At 35.1% G+C, this 17,498-nt stretch overlaps 1 protein-coding gene and 1 long non-coding RNA gene across 4 annotated transcripts in view; both read left to right on the forward strand.

Moving 5' to 3' along the window:
- LOC141376673 (uncharacterized) overlaps positions 1 to 17,498 on the forward strand; it is a 208,799-nt gene that overhangs the window by 149,833 nt on the left and 41,468 nt on the right. The window lies entirely within an intron of this gene.
- The window catches only part of pax7a (paired box 7a), a 123,463-nt gene that overhangs the window by 77,962 nt on the left and 28,003 nt on the right, over positions 1 to 17,498 (forward strand).

Consider the following 17,498-nt stretch of genomic DNA (forward strand, 5'->3'; position numbering starts at 1 on the left):
TAAAACAGATACCGTTTATATTTGGCAGTAATGGAAAATACCCATAAGAGGCTTTCCAAAAAAAAAAGATACTAGACCTGCTTGGTCGCTGCCAAGAACATCAGACAGCCAAAATCATCGCCATGGGCAAAAAAATTAACTGTAGTTTTTGGTGTAAGGCTTACTGGTTCTGGTGTAAGGGTAGACTTAAAAGCTTGATGACAATGGAAAGTGATTGTGCCAATGTCAAACCTACCAGAGTGAAGGCAAATGTCTACATCTTCGGTTGGACGCTTGTATGGTTTCTTAATGTTAATGCATAGCTGCAGAAAATGGTTTGCTTTCTAGATTATTTAAAACATCATCATGTTGTTCTCCAAAGACAGAGAGAATACAATGTTTTTTTTTTAATGCAATCTATTAATATTAATAATATATACAGTGCTCAGCATATATAAGTACACCCCTCACAAATCTATCTTTAAATTTAATCTAAATACATTATAGATTAGTCAACACTGAAGCCAAATCTGGAGCTCATCTAACCAAATAACTTAGGATGACATTCCAAAACTAGTACAGCCAAATTTATATACTATAGAAAAATATTAAATACAAATTTTAAAAAAAGAGGAAAAATCAAAAGAGGCGAAAAATTGGAAAAATGTATTTATTTATTTATTTATTTATTTATTTATTTATTTATTTATTTAATTTTACAATATTTTGCTTGAATTTAATTGCATTATCTTTCAATTTCTAAATGTTTGGTGACTGAAATGTTATTTTTTTAAATATATTTGTTTAATAAATCTGTTTTGTTTAAATGCACCAACATAAATTGCCTATAATTACTGAGAAATGGATATAAATATTTATTTACGAAATGGGCTGCACTCATTTATGCGTATCACTGTATCTATTAGTTATTATTATAGTACACTTTACTTTTAGGTGCCTGTTGGAACTTTTGCCGTTATTTTTCAATATTGTGATTAGTACTACTGTTTATCATATTACAGTCCGCTGTCGCCACTGCCTCGCATGGTTCAGGATTGGTAGAGCTAAGCATCGATGAATTGGCTCTTCAGTGTTTGAACTCTCAGTAATGATTAAATCACACTGAACTGAGCTAAACTGAACTGAACTGAACTTAAACACTAAAACCTGAACCACACTGTTCCAGTTACTGAACCACACTGTTCCAGTTACTATGACCATTTATGTGAAGCTGCTTTGACACAATCTACATTGTAAAAGCGCTATACAAATAAAGCTGAATTGAATTGAATTGAATATTACTTAGCATTGCGGTTTATTCTGATCATCAGTTTTTAAGTAATAAACTTTTAAATAATTTCAAAAACAATTTTGCATTCAAAAGGTTGGAATCAGGACATTTATGCCATATTTAGCGATTAAATCATAAATTGATCAACATTAGTTTAAATAGTAGTAAAAAAATATATAATAAGTAATATTTTATGAACTGTAAATCATATGAATCAAAGAGACTGAAGCTGAAAAATAACCTAACTCAGCTTTTCATCACAGGAATAAGTTACATTTTAATTGATATCACAGTAAATTATAATAATATTTACTGTTTTGACTGTATTTTTGGTCAGTTAAATGCTGACCTAGTGAACATAAGTGATATTTTTGATAGAGTATAAATACTTACATTCTAAAAAAAATGCTGGGTTGTTTTAATTTCATTCATTTATTCATTCTCCTTCGGCTTAGTCCCTTTATTCATCAGGGTTTGCCACAGCGAAATGAACCGTAATGAGAGACATCCAAACACACTTATTCACATACACTTCGGCCAATTAAGCTTATTTAATTCCTCTATACAGCAGCACATGTGTTAGGACTGTAGGGGAAACCAGAGCACCCAGAGGAACCCCAAGGAGAACATGCAGACGCCACATAGAAATACCAACTGATCAAGCCGGGACTCAAACCAGCGACCTTCTTGCTGTGAGGCGACAGTGCTAACCCCTGAGCCACCGCCCTAAAGCAGTCATTTTAAATAATAATAATAATTACTCTTTTAACTGTGTTTTTGGTCAATCAAATGCAGACTTGGTGAGCATAAGAGAAATCTAAAAAATGCTGGGTTGTTTAAATCCAGCATTGAGTCAATTATTTTAATAATAGATCTCCGTATGACAGTTTCTAGATCAGAAAAATATCATTGCACATCAATTCATTTTTAATTTTAATTCTATTTTGCTATTATTATACACTCAAAACAATGCTGGGTTGTTGTAACCCAGCAATGGGTCAAATCTGAACAACACTAGGTTATTTTCATTCATTCATTAATTTTCTTTTTCGCCTTAGTCTCTTTATTAATCTGGGGTTGCTACAGCAGAATGAACTGCCAACGTATCCAGCGTATGTTTTATGTAGCGGATGCCCTTGCAGCTGCAACCCAGTATTGGGAAACATCCATCTGGGTGCGCAGAGGCTGAAACTGAAGGAGGAGGGAGGGGTGGAGGGGGGTCTGGTGGGCCCCTAAAAGTATCTATGGGGGCCTCAAAACAGCATGGACCCTTAGAATCGTCTAACTTTTCCCACCCTAGCGGTGCCTCTGACTGAGCACGAGACATTTTTTGGTAACAAAAAAAAGTTACCCTCTAGAAAATGCTGGGCTGTTTTAATTCAACATTGAGTTAATTATTTCAATTAAATTTAAGTTGCACTTTATAAACCAACAGTTCTTCCATAAGACAGAGTTTCTAGATCAGAAAAATGTAATTGGACGCCAAATTAATTATTCATTTTAATTCTATTTTGCTATTATTATACACTCTAGAAAATGCTGGGTTGTGTCATAACCCAGTGATGGGTCAAATCTGAGCAACACTGAGTTATTTTCATTTATTCATTCGTTTTCAGCTTAGTCCTTTTATTAATCAGGGGTTGCCACAGCGGAATGAACCACCAACTTATCCGGCATATGTTTTATGCCCTTCCAGCCGCAAGCCAAAACTGGGAAACACCCATACACACTTGCATTCGCACAAATACACTAAGGCCAATGAGGAATATGCCGAAGCATGCTAATAGGACTTTTAATTTGCCAGTAACCTGGGTTAAGCTCTTCCGCCGAATTGAATGCCAATGCAAAATCCGGTGCGTTTAAGGTCTGTTTTCTTTAAAAATCAGCGATCTCCACTGGGATATCCGATTTAAAGTGGGTGTCAGATTGTACAAGAAACACTGCATTAAATTACATCTCCCATGCCATATCTTTATAATATGAGCATTTATTTTACCCCAGTATATTCAATGGAGCTTCTGCGTTAGCCTGCCGATTCTGACGGGCGCGTGCGGGTAAACAGCTTTTTGTCTCGTTTTACGCTTGAGCAACTAAATAAATGCTAAAGTTTATTTACCTGAATGTATTTTAATGACATTACAACATCGATGCTGTATAAGGAACCGCATAAAATGGGAAAAAGTTCACAATAACAGGTCACCGGAAGTGTATCAGCATGGGAACAGCACTAGCTCGGCATATACCCTATTTAGCTTATTACATTGCGCATGAGTTAGAACTGTGGGGGAAACCAGAGCACCCGGAGGAAATCCACGACAAGACGGGGAGAACATACAAACTCCACACAGAAATGCCATCTGACGCAGCCAGGGCTCAAACCAGCAACCTTCTTGCTGTGAGGTGATCATCCTATCCACTGTGCCATTGTTATGCCCTGGGTTATTTTTTCAGTATAATGAAAATGACTCTTTTTAACCTGACAGTCAAGTTTGTCCATATTCAAACCAGCTTTTTGGTACAACAATTCAGCATTTTTATAGTGCACCCAACCCAAACTTCCCAGTAAACAATTCTGTTTAATAGATGTCTAATAGACATCTAAACGTAGACATCTTGACTTAAACAAGGCTAAACTTGGGCTATCAGTGAAAATCTAATAGACATCTAACAATAGCCCATAACTAGACTGGTCGTCAATTAGATTTTTACTTACAGCCCAAATTTAGCCTTGTTTTAGCCAAGACAACCATGTTTAAATGTCTATTAGACATCGTTTTAAAACCAAAAATGCTTGCTGGGTTCCTGAAACTAGATTTTTGCTTGATGGATGATAATAAAACAGATCTGAATGAAAACTAGAGGTTGGGACCAGAAAGAAACCACTACAGCAAAGTATTTGCCTGCAAAATCTCACACAATACCAGTAAGTTCCTCACAAACCATGCCTCAGTTTGTTCTTAAAACTCTAGTGTTGGCATCTCAGTATGATGCAACACACACACATAAGAGTCTGTCAGGTGTTTTCAAAGCAGGTCAGGTCTCGACAGATCAGGTCATGAATGCTCCACACCTGTGCGTGTCCATCTTTTGGCTTGCCAGCAGTCACCCGTCGAGTCCAATACACACACACACACACACACACACACACACACTCTCATCTCAAAGAAATGCATTTATTTCACCACACTTTTTCCTCCCCAACCGCTTCCTTTAAGACTGCTCAAGACTGTGTGTCGGCCTTGCTTTTTCCCTCCCTCTCCTTCCCCTGGAGAGGAAGATGCTTTTCCCGCCGTTCAGATGAAAGGCTACGGCGGACAATAAAAATGCTATTTAAATGCAAGGCTGTTTGTATGCGGGTGAGAGATATTTTCCCCTGCCGAAAGTGAGCTGCCGCATCCTGATAAATAGCAAATATAAGGGAATGCGATTTACATTTATCTTGCAGAGGCAGCCAATATAAATTTCCGCAAATCCTAGGAGATAGGGATTTAAAGGAGGGAACGACTGAGACCAATTCATATGCTGTATGTCCCACGCAACTGGAAATGCCTATAATATGGAGAATGGCAGGAGTATGGCCATATATACATACTGTATGAGTGCGCACACACCGATCATATCTTATATGTCTGTTACTCAGAGAGCACATTATGCTGAATGGCCTATATTTATTGTTTTACCAGAAGCCAAATCTGCTCTGCCACTTAAAGCTTTCTATTAAAACGGATTTATTTTCATTTGAGGACCCAAAAAAAGGTACACTGAAGTCATACTGAAAACCTCTTAATGTCATTGCGTTTGATCGAATATTAAACCGAGTGACTTTTATTTTCAAACAGGATTGGTATGAATTGCTAACAACAGATGTACTGTTGAAAATGAAGATGGTGTTGTGTGACTTTAAACTACAGCTGTGCCAACTTGAGGAGAACTCGTCTAATAGATCCATTAAAAACCACTGAAACACTACTCAATGTAAATTGATAAATTATAGAGAGTTCAGTATAGTTCGTTCAGCATGTTTTGATATTTGAAGAAATGACGTTGAGTGGCACGGTGGCTCCCACAGTCCAAAGACATGCAATAAAAATGAATTTGATGAACTAAATTGACTATAGTGTATGAGTGTGTATGGGTGTTTGCCAGTAATGGGTTGGGCTGGAAGGCCATCCGTTGCGTAAAACATATGCTGGAATAGTTGGCGGTTCATTCTCCTGTGGCGACCCCAGGTAATTAACGGACTAAGGCGAAGGAATGAATGAGAAATGACATTTCCGACATTTTATATTAAGGGTCCAAATGTTGTTGAACTGTAGCTACGAATGAAAAATAAATAAAAAAATAAAAAAATAAATAAAACAAATAAATAAAAAAAATGTAAATAAATCATGTTAAAATAATGTTAAAAATAAAAGAAATGATGCTAAATCATGCATAAACATCTAACTAATGCAGTTAATGCAATGGTATTCAGAAATGTTTTAAATAAAATACTTTTTAACTACAAGTAAAATGTTATTTACACGTAAAAGTCATGCTTATGCTTATATAATCACAGCTGTGTGAACTGTGAACTTGAGGAGAATTAGCCTAATAGATCTAATAAAAAGAAATGACGTTGAGCGGCACGGTGGCTCCTAAAGTCCAAAGACATGCACTATAAGAGAATTGGATGAACCAAGTTAGGGTATGTGTGTGAATGAGTGTGTATGGGTGTTTCCCAGTACTGGGTTGCGGCTAAGGGCATCCGCTACATAAAACATATGCTGGATTAGTTGGCGGTTCATTCTCCGGTGTCGACCTTTGATAAATAAGGGACTAAGCTGAAGGAGAATGAAGGAATGAGAAATGACATTCAGACATTTTATCCTAAGGGTCCAAATATTGTTGTACTGTAGCTACAAATGAAAAATAAATCAATAAATAAATAATGTAAAAAAAAGAATGCTAAATTATGATTAATAGTCTATCTAATTCAAATAATGCAATTATATTCAGATATTTTATAATACAATATATTGTAACTACAAGTAAAAAGTTATTTACAAATTCAAGTCATGCTTATGCTTATATAATCACAGCTGTGTGAACTTAAGGAGAATTAGCCTAATAGATCCATTAAGAAACACTATTCAATGTCAATTGCAAAATTAAAGATGGTTAAGTATATTTCATGCAGCATGATTTGACCATATTGTAAGAGTTTGTGTGGGATTGAGTGTGTATGAGACAGTTCACACCCAAAAAATAAAAAATCTCAGTATTTACTCACCATAAAGAGGCTACAATCCTTTATGAGGATATATGTTTTTCTCTATTTAGCTTTTTTGTTGTTGGAAACAAAAGAAGATACTTAGTACAATGGTAACCATTGACATTTATAGTAGCATTTATAGTAGTAAAAACAATTATAAAGTGGATTACTAATATTTTAGAAGTCAATAGCTATCAGTTTACAACATTTTTAAAAATATCTTCTATTGTAATTAAAGGTAGAAAGACATGAAGTCTTTAAAGGGTTGAAATGAAGTGTTATTTTTAATATTGTTATTTTTATTATTTGGCGACGCAGTGGCACATTAGGTAGTGCTGTCACCTCACAGCTAGAAGGTCTCTGGTTCGTGCCTCGGCTGGACCACAGTCCAAAGTCATGCAGTACAGGTGAATTGGGTAGGCTAAATTGTTCATAGTGTATAAGTGTGAATAAGTGTGTATGAATGTCCAGAGATGGGTTGCAGCTGGAAGGGCATCTGCTGCGTAATACATATGCTGGATAAATTGGCCGTTTATTCCAGCCTGATCTCACGAGAAAACGTGAGTATTTTACGTTTTGCCAGTTTAGTGGCTAATTCGTACGAATTCGTACGAGTTCAGTCGTACGAAATGGTACGATTTTAAAAAGGAGGCGTGGCACCTGACCCCACCCCTAACCCCAACCGTCATTGGGGGATAAGCAAATCGTACTAAATTGTACGAATTAGATCGTACGAATTCATACGAATTAGCCACTAAATGAAAAAGTTACGAATTGCCGTGAGATTGTGTTGTTTATTCTGCTGTGGCGACCCCAGATTAATAAAGGGACTAAGCCAAAAAGAAAATGAATGAATTATTATTTGGCGACGTGGGTAGCAAGTTCGCCTCACAGCAAGAAGGTCGCTGGTTCGATCCTCGGCTCAGTTGGCGTTTCTGTGTGGAGTTTGCATGTTCTCCCTGTGTTCGCGTGGGTTTCCTCCGGGTGCTCCGGTTTCCCCCACAGTCCAAAGACATGCGGTACAGGTGAATTGGGTAGACTAAATTGTCCATAGTGTATGAGTGTGTGCGTGTATGTGTGGATGTTTCCCAGAGATGGGTTGCGGCTGGAAGGGCATCCGGTGCGTAAAAAAACTTGCTGGATAAGTTGGCGGTTCAATCCGCTGTGGCGACCCCGGATTATTAAAGGGACTAAGCTGACAAGAAAATGAATGAATGAATGAATGAATTATTATTTTTGGGTGAACTATTCCACTAAGTGTGTTTTAACCTTCAAAAAAAGTGTAGCTACAAGTACAACATTATTCACACACACACTCACATACACACACACACAAACATTATGCCCAAGCGTATCAAATCCAGAGGCATGTTTGGTATCTTTAAGGTCTTCCGCTACAATTTATCGCCACTGTCATAAAAGTAGATTTTTAACACTTATTAGCAGGTGTGGGTTTCTGTTCTGTCCAGGTAACTTTTGCCCTCATAAGCATGAGTTCACAGGTTAAGGGGTTTTTCAGGGTCACACTGGGGTTGAACAGACATCCATGAGCTTCTCTTGTCTTTTTGGATGTTGTCTTTGTGAAATGTGTCTCCTGTTAGTTCCACATGCCACTCTGACAGGTGCAGCAGTGTGATTAATACTCCAATGAACAGTGCAGCTCTGACTTTACCAAACTCAACCACACACATCTACGCTCGCATCTCAGCTCTCAGGTTGCCTTCGGTTTGAGCCGGCAGAAAAGCAGCATCATGCCACAGCTGTCCTCTTTTCTCAAATGCACATCAGTTTAGAAGTAAAGGTTCCCAAAGATGGGGGGTTGTGTTTTCCTTTTAAAAAAAACATTTATTATTATAGTGAAGAACATTTTTGGGATCTTTGTGCACTTCATTGAACAAGAACAGGCCGACACCTTGGATCAGTGGTTAGCACTGTCGCCTCACAGCAAGAAGGTCGCTGGTTAGAGTCTGGGCTGGGCCAGTTGACATTTCTGTGTGGAGTTTGCATGTTTTCCCCGTGTTGGCGTAGGTTTCCTTCGGGTACTCTGGTTTCCCCCACTGTCCAAACACATGCGCTATAGTGGAATTTGATCAACTAAATTGGCTGTAGTGGATGAGTGTGCATGGCAAAGTGTATGGGTGTTTCCCAGTACTGGGTTGCAGCTGGAAGGGCATTTACTGTGTAAAACATATGCTGAATAAGTTGTCAGGTCATTCCGCTGTGGCAGCCCCTGATTAATAAAGGGACTAAGCCAAAGGTAACTGAATGAATGAACGAATAAACAGATAAAATAAATTAATTGGGGGGAAAAAATGTCAAGGTGCAAACATTTGGGGCTCTATTTTGACGATCCAGGTGTAAAGTCCAAAGCACAGGGTGCAAAAGCATTAAGGGCGTGTCTGATTCCACTTTTGCTATTTTAGGGACGGAAAAATCCACTTCGCGCAGTGGCGCATGGTCTAACAGGGTTGAGCTTATTCTCCTAATGAGTTATACATGTGTTTTGAGAATAAACCAATCAGAGTCTCACCTCCCATTTCCTTTAAGAGTCAGTTGCGTCACTCCATAGTGCATTTGCTATTTACATGACGGACTTTATAAGTAGTCTTTATAAGACTTTATAAGTATAAGTGGCAGCTAGCTCTCTGCAACTCTCACATGGTCGCCCACTGAAGCTAAGCAGGGCTGCGCCCGGTCAGTACCTGGATGGGAGACCACATGGGAAAGCTAGGTTGCTGCCGGAAGTGGTGTTAGTGAGGCCAGCAGGGGGCGCCCAACCTGCGGTCTGTGTGGGTCCTAATGCCCCAGTATAGCGACGGGGACGCTATACTGCTCAGTGAGCGCCGTCTTTCGGATGAGACGTTAAACCGAGGTCCAGACTCTCTGTGGTCGTTAAAAATCCCAGGATGTCCTTCGAAAAGAGTAGGGGTTTAACCCTGGCATCCTGGCGAAATCTGCCCACTGGCCTTTGTCCATCATGGCCTCCTAACCATCCCCATATTCAATTGGCTGCATCACTGTCTCCTCTCCACCAATCAGCTGGTGTGTGGTGTGCGGTCTGGCGCAAAATGGCTGCCGTCGCGTCATCCAGGTGGATGCTGCACACTGGTGGTGGATGAGGAGATCCCCCCCACTGTGTAAAGCGCTTTGACTGCCCAGAAAAGCGCTATATAAATGTTAGGAATTATTAGAAAAACTGAGCACGTTACTAGAGAGAAAACAGTTAAACAGCATCTGCAGCGCGAGAATGAGCCTCCTCATTCTTTACTTTCACTAAGGAAGCCTTGTACGCACAGACATCCATTAACCTATACATTATTAATTTTGTTTGTAAGCACAAAAATTTGTTTCAAAACTATTTCTAAATTCAGTTCTAATTTCCAGCAAACGAATAAATGAACAATAATAACAAAGTGTGCTTAAAAAAACTGAGTTATATCCAAACAAACATGCTGTGCCCCATATTGTCCAAAAACTGACAGGTGGGCAAATCTAAGCTTGTTTTTAATAAAACAAATATAAATATGCAGATAATAAATAATACTGCCAATAATAATAACATTATACCAAAGCAAATTGTCATGAATAAACTGAAAAAGCCCCCCGAGATGAAGAAGGCATGGAGGTGGAGGTTTTTATATTTATGTAGAAAATAATAATTTTTGTAATATTTTATTCCTTCAATTTTTTTTTTTTTTGTAAAAATATTTGTATATTGCTGTACATCCTGTGTGTATTAAGCAATGTGTAAGCGAAGCGCACAACTAACGCGATCTGCGCTGGACTTTACACCTCCTCTCAGCTGGTCTATTGTGCAGTGTAATTTATTTCCTTAAAATAGCAACGCACCAGCAATGCACCTTAACACGCCTCCTTTTTTAGACCAGAACGCCTATGAGCACATATGAGCGCAAATGCATTTGCTATTTAAACAGCGTGCTGCAACACGTCAAAACGACTCTTGCACTGAGCTGAAACTAGCAAACAACAATTGCGTCAGGCCTTGCCGGAAAACACACATGATTGTGTGAGACCAATCGAAGATCAAACATGACCTCTCTGGCCAGAAATGTAAAATGTGGACCAATCGCTCTCTTTTTAAATGTCTGAAATTGTTTAATCCTACTTAATCCTATAATTAGTTGAATCTTATACTCTATAAAATGTTAGTCCTAATTCATTACTTCATGTCCTTACTGGTGAGATTGCAGAAAAAAAGAACAGTCTATTTTAAAGAAGTGTTTGGGAACTGATTGCCAATATTTAAAAGAGTTTTTTTTTATATTTAATTCCTTAAAAAGTAAACGTAACCCTTGGGTCACATATAGCTGGATAACCCCCACTTATAAAATGGCTGCTACGCCCCTGACTATAAGCAATAACAATGATGAAGTTTACTAGTTTGCCTCTGTGCTTCCTTCTCATTTGTAAACGGAGTCTGTATAAGCGGTTGGAGTCTCATCTGGCTCTTTCACATAAGCTCTTCTTTCCTCTTAGACTCCAGCTGAGCGCTATTTCGCTGTTTATTTACATGTAATTATTGCTGTGAGGTGCAGATATTAACACTGTCAAGAACAATTTGACCTGACATTTTTCACTGCGCTGATCCCCTGCTGATTTTAGCAAACAAATCTCTCTCTCTCTCTCTCTCTCTCTCTCTCTCTCTCTCTCTCTCTCTCTCTCTCTCTCTCTCTCTCTCTCTCTCTCTCTCTCTCTCTCTCTCTCTCTCTCTCTCTCTCTCTCTCTCTCTCTGTGACTCACTCAAGCATATCAGTGTTTAAGAAAAAGCGATTGTGCCTCCACACTTAAAGTGCAGCCAAACAGAAGGCATCTTAACCTCTGACAGACTGTGGCCAAGAGAATATTTAATAAGGATGAAGTCCTCGCTAATGCAATTGAACATGAACTTCACCCTCCTGTAGACTACAGTATCTTGCTGTAAATACTGTGCTATGTGCTATTCAATTTTTATTTCAATGTTATTCTTTTTTAACACCATATAAATGCCGTATGGAATATAACATTGACAAAATAGAATAGCAAGTAAACCTGTTTTTACTGCAAGATGCTGTTTTTGTTGCATTTTATTTTCGTTATTATAATATTTACTAAAATAGGCAAAAACCTGATACAATGCTTTTTTATTCATTATTCATTCGTTCATTCATTTTTTTCCGACTTAATCCCTTTATTAATCTGGGGTCGCCACAGCAGAATGAACCGCCAACTAATCCATCATATGTTTTACGCTGAGGATGCCCTTCCAGCCGCAACCTAACAGAGGGAATCATCCATACACACTCATTCACACACTTGAAATACAGTCAATTTTTAGCTTACCCATTTCATCTGTACCGCATGTCTTTGGACTGTGAGGGAAACCGGAGCACTCGGAGGAAACTCTTGGTGTTAATAATAATAATAATAATAATAATAGGTGGCATGGTGTCTCAGTGGTTAACACTGTCGCCTCACAGCAAAAAGGTCACTGGTTCAAGTCCCGGCTGGGTTAGTTGGCATTTCTGTGTGGAGTTTGCATGTTCTTCCTGTGTTGACGTGGGTTTCCTCTGGGACATGCACTATAGGTGAATTGAAGTCTGTGAGTCGCAGTGTATGAGTGTGTGTGAAAATTAGTGTGTATGGGTGTTTGCCAGTACTCTGTTGCAGCTGGAAGGGCATCCCTTATGTAAAACATATGCTGGAATAGTTGGCGGTTCAATCCACTGTGGCGACCACTGATGAATAAAAGGACTAAGCCCTTTATAAATAATAATATTAATATTAATAATAATGATAAACAATAATCTTATTTAAATATAAAATATAATTCTATTTGGTTAATATATAATGCTTTTAATAATACTATTCTGACCATTTGCTCTATTGAATTGTTTGTGTAATGTGTAGAGATTAAAATTGAAATTTTGAATGATCCAACATTACGATTACATTAGCTGGTACTGATCACCTAAGTTAATGTATAAACTGTACTGAACAATACAAAATTAGTAATAAGTAGGGCCAGACGGAATCTGCGGACATTTTTTGCTATTTCTGTGGAGAATTTTGGTAAAAATCTGTGGATTTCTGCAGAATTATTTTGGGAGTATCCAGCGGAGTATCATATCTAAAACCTTAATATATTAAATAAAAAGTAATAAGTTACTGAATAAAATCTGAATAAATTCAGATTTACACATTTACTCAAGTAAATAAACAGAATTAATAATAGGCTACAATCTGCAGAAATCTGCGGAATTCTGTGGACAAACTGCGGAAAATCTACGGAATTCTGCGAGCGCAGAATCCGCGTGGGCCTAGTAATAAGTAAAGTTTCATCTGTAATCATTAGTAAACCAATCAGATCATTCCAAACTCACTATAAATAGCCCGTCATTACTCCCTTATCTTTGTTTTTTGAAGAATTCCCCCCTTCTCCCCGTTTCCTCCTTTAATAGCTCTGGAGAACTAACTGATCTCGCACCCCCTTACTTGCTCATTGACCAGGCACCCTGGAATCTATTATCTTAGAGCTCAGGGTTCTCTCCCAGGACAGCATGCCAAACCTGCTATTATTATCAAGCCATATCTAAGTGTGAACTCTTGAATTTACATCTGGAAAAAAGTTCAACCTACAGTTGAAGGCAAAGTTATTTGCTGAAATAAAACAAATTTCTCCAGAAGAAAAACATACTGTGATAAATTCCTGTTAAACATAATTTGGGAAATGTTTGAAAAAGAAAAGTAAAGAAAAAATAACAATAATTCTGACAAAAAGTGCATGTATTACAGTTGAAGAATTATTAGCCCCCTTTTGATTTTTTTTTTATATTTCCCAAATGATGTTTAACAAAGCAAGGAAATTTTCACAGTATGTCTGATAATATTTTTTCTTCTGGAGAAAGTCTTATTTGTTTTATTTTAGCTAGAATAGAAGCACTTTTGAATTTTTAAACACCATTTTAAGGTCAATATTATTAGCCCCTTTAAGCTATATCTTTTTCTATATTCTACAGAACAAACCATCATTATACAATAACTTGCCTAATTACCCTAACCTGCCTAGTTAACCTAATTAACCTGATTAAGCCTTTAAATGTCACTTTTAAGCTGTATAGAAGTGTCTTGAAAAATATCTAGTCAAATAAAATTTACTGTCATCAAGGCAAAGATAAAATAAATCAGTTATTAGAGGTGAATTATTAAAACTATCATGTTTAGAAATGTGCTGAAAAAAATCTCTCCGTTAAACAGAAATTGTGAAAAAAAATAAACAGGGAGGCTAATAATTCTAATAATTTTTCCTAAGTTTTACTAACACCATCACTTTTTTTTTATTTAATTTTTTATTATTATTAAATGGGATTATAAAGAAATGATTTGTTCCACTCTCCCATTCACTGTGCTCCAAGTTTACCCAACTATGACAACTTCTCCTACTGAGGAACCCAGAAATATAAAAAAGGGTCCAATCATGTCTGTTTAAACAGTGTTTGTCCACATCTGTCAGAGTGTGTGTTTGTGATGCGAGGTGTGACTGAGCAGAGAAGAGAGCTGGAGAGCATATGCACACTATTGAGTGCACTAAACGCCCTCAGAGGACTGACAGCCTGTTTGAGTCCTCATAATGACTTTCATCTGTGTTGTGTGTCAGTGCCCAGATTCTGTCAGTGTCAATCACAGTCTAATTGAGCACGATTATCACACGCTCCCTATCAGACCTGCCCTGATCCGGCATATTCTGCTGCCTACCTAGACTGCAATTGAAGGCAGCATTGGTATAGGCAGATCTAAAGGGTCCATTCAAAGAGAAGAGAAAGGCATCAAAAATGGGCAATTTTACAAATCTGTATAAGATATTGTGTATTTTTTTAAACATGCATCTATTTGTAATTTCTCCCACTGATAAATAGATTAAAAAATATATATATATAATATATATGTCAGAATTATTTTATTTAATTAGAAATTATTTATTGAAACTATCATGTTTAGAAATGTGTTGAAAAAAAGATTTCTGAGTATAAACTAAATTATTATTATTATTATTATTATTATTATTATTATTATTATTGATGATGATGACGATAATAACAATAATATGTATAATAATACTAATACTACTATTACTACTACTACTACTAATAATAATCATAATAATAATAACAACAATAATAATATGAATAATAATATAAATAATATTAATTATATGAATAATAATATGAATAATAATAATAATTATTATAAAAATAATAACAATAATAATAATTATAATAATATGATTAATAATAAAGAAATAAATATAGTAATAGAATGTTTATTTTTAGAAACAATATATAAATTCATATTTATATTTTAAGCTATTTTTATAAAAAAAAAATAATGATTCACATACAGTAGAATAAAAATAACAGTTTATTAGTAATAATAATGGTAACGTTAAATTGCCAAAATACAATGTGTTTTCTGTATTTTAAAGTAAAGTATTATTTTTGTTAATGACATAAATGTTTTACTCTCAAAAAAGATTACTATGATATTTTTATTATTACTATGAGTATTATTTTTATGAATATTATGATTATTATTATCAACAACAACAATAATAAAAAATATATAATAATAATCAAAAATAATAATAAAATAAATAAATATAATAATATAATGGTTACAATACATATTTCTTTGGATATTTAAAAATATTTTCATATAAAATAATTACTAATGAGTTACATACATAATAAAAAGTATAATTTATTATAAATAATAATAACGTTAAATTGCAAAAATACCTTTAATAATAATATTAATGCTAAACACTAATCTGCTTTAAGTAAAAATATATAATTTTGTTGAAATATTTTTAATTTAAACTTTTATTATTATTATTAATATTTATTATTATTATTATTATTATTATTATCAATAATATGATTATTTTTTTAATTTTCCATTGGCTTAGTCCCTTATTTATCAGGGCTCGCCACAGCAGAATGGACTTCCAACTATTCCAGCATATGTTTTACAAAGCGGATGCCCTTCCAGCCGCAACCCAGTACTGGGAAATTTTTATTATTATTGTTATTATTAATACTATTATTGTCACGATCACCAGCGATCTAACCCTCAGATTGCTGGAAAACACTTACTTTCACTCAAACTACAATTCTGTCACTATATGGACTACAAATCCCGGCATGCACCACACACACACACCTGTTCCAGTTCTCCTTTGATTACACACACACAGCTGGGAACTGTTTAAGTACTGATTGCACAGACTATATATACAGCACACACACACAGACTTTGCTGAGTCTTGTTTGTTTGTTAGCATTACGACGCGGTTTTCCTTGTTTGGACTCATAGTGTTTTGACCCTTGCCTTGTGTTATCGCTTTAATTAATTGCTGCCTGTGCTTTCGCCTGTTCTTTACCACGACTTTTGGTTTATCATCACATTCTTGCATTTGTTTCTCCCATTATTCTCCTTCCGTGTTTCTCACACCTTTCACTCTGCGTCTCTACCGTCCATTGACTCGTTTACGCTTTCTCCCCCACTCCTCTCCTCCATCTCTTTTCTCTTCGGAAGCCTCTTTTCAGTTTTGATTAATGTGCTTTGGCCAATTACGCCGGTGACACAGCGAGCGGTTCGTCATCTGTTCTGTGTCAGCAGTCGGAGCGCCTCTGGATCCCAGGCTGCTTAATTGGGCCGCGCTGCTCCTTCACCGTGACCAAAAGCCTCTAATTGAATTTATGCAACCACTGTTATTTTTAAATAGTCATTTTGTCTCAGATGAGCACCACTGTGGGAAGTGCAGGATGGCGTTTAGGCCGGAGTCTTGACTAAAAAGTATCTGATTACCAGCAGCCAGTGTCTGTGCATTAATAATCCTATTTAACTTTTGGGGGAAAATACAATGTATATCTCATAAATGTTTTGATTTTTTAGTATGTAGTAGTTTTTTTTAACACTTTAAAATAAAGTTTTAATAGTTAATGTTAGGTAATGCATTTACTTACATTAAGACTGTACAAATAATGTTCATAATTAGTTGATGTTAGTTAGTACATCAGCTAATGAATCCTAATTTTTGAAGCCTTATAGTGACGTTTTCTTCTTATTTTTATGATATATTAAAATAATAATAATTTAAATAAATAAATATGAAATAATTGTGCTTCATAGTGAATTTTTCAAATTGAATATTGAAAAATGGGTAATATTTAATTGTATTTTTGGTCAACATTTTTTTCTGGATTTCAACTCAAAGTATTATTTATATTACGTTTTTACTGAGCTAATAGTGTTTTATTATACTATTAATTATCATATTGTAATTATTCATTTGAATAAATATTAAGTTGTATTTATTTTAAATGCATATAATAAAATATGTATTATTTGTTGACACATTGTCATTTATTATTATTATTATTATTTTTATTATTATAAATATTGCACAGAAATTACCAATATAATCTTTCATCAAATATAATAATAATAATAATAATAATAATAATAATAATAATAATAATACTATAATTATTATTATTATTAATTAATTACAATTTTTTATTAATATAAAACAGCTACCAATATAAACTTCCACCTTGCTTTTCATATGTATTATTTATTTATTTATTTATTTATTTATTTATTTATTTTTATTTAAAATAAATATTACACAAATAATACCAGGATAAGCTTCCATCTTGTTTTTCATATATACAGATATATATTATTATTTTTAATATTATTATTATTATTATTATTATTATTATTATTAATACTATTTTATTACTATTTTAAATACATTTACTCAGTAATAAAATTATATATATATATATATATATATATATATATATATATATATATATATATATATATATATATATATATATATATATATATATATATATATATATATAAATTAGCCTATATTATTGTAATTTCTATATGTTTAAATAAAGT

This window comes from Danio rerio, chromosome 11 (genome assembly GCF_052040795.2).
Source record: "Danio rerio strain M-AB ecotype USA chromosome 11, GRCz13ab, whole genome shotgun sequence".
In the NCBI taxonomy this organism is placed as follows: Eukaryota; Metazoa; Chordata; class Actinopteri; order Cypriniformes; family Danionidae; genus Danio; species Danio rerio.